The sequence below is a fragment of the Oryx dammah genome, unplaced genomic scaffold, assembly GCF_014754425.2.
Source record: "Oryx dammah isolate SB20612 unplaced genomic scaffold, SCBI_Odam_1.1 HiC_scaffold_17, whole genome shotgun sequence".
Taxonomy (NCBI): Eukaryota; Metazoa; Chordata; class Mammalia; order Artiodactyla; family Bovidae; genus Oryx; species Oryx dammah.
Window position 1 is genome coordinate 79,919,653 of NW_024070201.1, and position 3,575 is coordinate 79,923,227.

Sequence of the window (3,575 nt, forward strand, 5' to 3'; positions counted from 1 at the left end):
TGCAGACATTTGTCATACATATTAGACGCCCAAGTTCTCAGCCCTGATTTTCTAAAAATGCATCTTCCTCAGAAACTTAACCCAAAATCACTGGTTGAGTCACACACACTCAGATCCTTACCACGAACTCTCTGATCCTTCTGATCTTAGCCAACTCCAGTGAGAGTCTCCTTGCTAAAGTAAGTTAGCAGCCTCACTGAGTAGGCAAGGAGCTGAAGTCATCCTCTAATCTCCAGCCCCGGGAGATGCTACAATGCTCAGAACAACTTTCTATGGCAAAGAGTCTTCAGGCCCCAAATGCCAGCAATGTCAAGGTTCAGGAACCCTGCTATACGTGGTTGCCACAAACTAGGAAATACTCAAGATAATATTTGAACATTATGGGAGGTTTTGTGAAACTATTTGCTTTATGGTTTAACTGTTAAAATCATAACAAATATAAGAATAGCAAGGAGTAACACGGAAAACAGGCCTTCCCTGGTGGCTCAGTGGTAAAGAATCCACCTGCCAAAGCAGGAGACAAGAGTTCAATCCCTGATCCAGGAAGATCCCACGGGCCACATGGAACAACTAAGCCCACGAGCCCCAACTCCTGAGCCCACGTGCTCCAGAGCCTGGGAGCCGCAGCTACTGAGCCTGCTCGCTCGAGAGCTGGTGGTCCACAAGAAGAGAAGCAACACAGTGAGAAGCCCATTCACTGCAACAGAGGAGAGATCCAGCACAGCCAAAAATAAACTAAGAAAATGAATAAACTTTTTAAAAATTAAAATAAAAAAGGGGGCTTCCCTGGTGGCTCAGATGGTAAAGAATCTGCCACCTGGGTTCGATCCCTGGGTTGGGAAGATCCCTGGTGGAGGGCATGGCAACCCAATCCAGTATCCTTTCAGGAAGACTCCACATGGACGAGGACCCTGGCGGGCTACAGTCCATGGGGTCACAAAGAGTCAGACACGACTGAGCTGCTGGGGTCCAGCCCCCGCAGGATCCAGGGAAACCCAAAGGAGAAACGGCATCGGCGATTGATTTAAAGAGAGATAAGGAAAGAATGTTATAGATAAGAAAATAGAAAGTGAAAGTGAAGTCGCTCAGTCGTGTCCGACTCTTTGCGACCCCGTGGACTATAGCCCACCAGGCTCCTCCGTCCATGGGGTTCTCTAGGCAAGAATACTGGAGTGGGTTGTCATTTCCTTCTCCAGGGGATCTCCCCAACCCAGGAATCGAACCCATGTCTCCCGCATTGCAGGCAGACGCTTTAACCTCTGAGCCACAGGAGAGAAGAAAAGAGGCTGATGTTCCTTAGTTTATACAGAAAATCAATAAAGTCTCAAGACAAGAGACTTGCACCGTCTACGTAAGGCCACAGGTGCCCTCCCGGTCTCCCGAGGGAGTGAAGGAGCAGGGTGCCTTCCTGTTCAGGTCTTAGAAACCCAGGCAAATAAGTACACAGGGTGGACCTCTGTACTCCAGATGGGAACTAACCTGAAAGAGAGTAAGAGGAGGAAAAGGACTGACACGAGGAGACCAAGCTGCTTTGATGAGTGAGATCCATAGCTTTATTTTCAAAAGGTACTTATATACTTTTTTTATACATAGAGGGAAATGAAAGACGCAAGGTCATACACAGTCAGCCCAACATTCCAGCAGTTTTGCCCTTATCGAAACCAGGATTTTTCTGCATACCTTTTCCACAAATGATGTTGTGTACAGTATCTTCTGGCCTTGGAGGCCTGTGAACATTTTATGACCCTCTTTTGATAAAGGCTGCTCAACCAGAAAACTTATTTTCCCTCAAAGTGTTTTTTCTTTATATTTTTAATCTATGTCAGCCTCAGAAAATGCCAAAAGGTGCAGTGAAAGAACCTTTAGCTCAAAGAACCAATTAGCTCAAAAGTCTGATGTGGTTAATTTCAAGGCTACACTTGTTTTTCTTATATTCTCACTATGTTAACTAATGCATTCCCAGGTGCACAGTGGATAAGAGATGGGAACTTAGCAACAAGCATTGGCCCAATAATGAAATCCTACATCAGCACTAGCACTACTCTAATAACTTTTAACTCTTTCAAAGGCTCTATGTTTTAGGCTTTCCATGCCTCTCATAGTTGGGAGGCTGTAAATAATCACATGCATAGCTGTAAGCAACCTAGAATGCTAACAGAGGGGGGTTGATTTGAAATATTCCTCTCATGTCCAGGAGACTTATTAGTTATAGCCCTAAGTTGATTTTCTCCAGAGAAGGGTGGTCAGGGTTAGCCCCCTGTTAATGTCAGAGGAGTTGGTGAAAGTCATGAAACAGTAAAACAGACAGATTCTGGTTTTGGGGTAGATGTTCGAGAAAGCCTAGGGAGCCCCTTGAGTTCTGAAGCCTTGCTTAACAGTTCTCTTCCACATGACCTTGTCATGGGTGGGCTCTCCCGTGGCGGCTCCCGGCACTGAGCAACTAAGCACAACACTAGATTCAGACACCCTTTCTCTCCTACAGTCCGTCTCCTCGTCACTGCAATGGTGATATACCAACACTTACAAAAATGTGCTGTGTAGATTATCTCATTTAATTCTCACGACAGCCCTATGTCAGGCCTTCCCCGGTGGCTCAGATGGTAAAGAATCTGCCTGCAATGCAGGAGACCTGGCTGCGATCCCTGGGTTGGGAAGGGCATGGCTTCGATCCCCCCCCTGGAGAAGGGAATGGCTACCCACTCCAGTATTCTGGCCTGCAGAATTCCACAGACAGAGGCGCCCGGAAGGCTACGGTCCATGGGGTTGCAAAGAGTCAGACACGACTGAGTGACTTTCACACACGCGCACACAGACACGGAAAGCAAGATTCCATACAGAATTTTATATTGTTTTAATTGCATTTGCATAGCTTTAACCAGGAAGACTCTCGCTTGACTTCATCGTACCTGTCTTTTTGAAAGCTAGAATTATACTCTATGAAAGTGGCAACTACATCTGGTCCAATACCTTTATGTACTGATTTTCACACTGGAAAGAAATATGGTTAAACAGCAGTGAGACAATTAGTCAACTACAAGTGGGAAAGTCCTTTCGAAAGAGGGCGGCAGCGTGACTGATGCAGATTTTGGAGACGACAGGCAGAATCTGACTCTTCCCTGCCCTTCGGCATGTGGCCTTGAACAATTTAACCTTCTGTACCTCATTTTCAGTGTGGTAGAAATGTTAAAAGAATCAATGTGAATTCATGTTAAAAAAGAGCCCCTTACACAGTGCCAGGAACATCTTGGGCATTTCATCATTGAGCTCCTCTCTAGCCCATGGACACAGGCACTGGGATTTGCTGGGACACCTATTTATTTCGTGCTGACCATCTGTTTACAAACGAGTGGACGCTAAAGCGAGCCTTCTGGATAACTGGCTCCTTCACCAGGAAGAAGAAGGTGCTCTAGAATTCTGGGACTCTGTGACTCAATGACTGTGGTTCTGTGGTTCTGGTGCTGGGTGACCGCTGAGGGCTCATTGCCAAGGCCTCCATGGGAGGCTGAGGTCGGACCATGATTTTGGCTGCAATGGTTACTCATCCATTTTTTTTCATAGAGTTTTGCCACTGAATC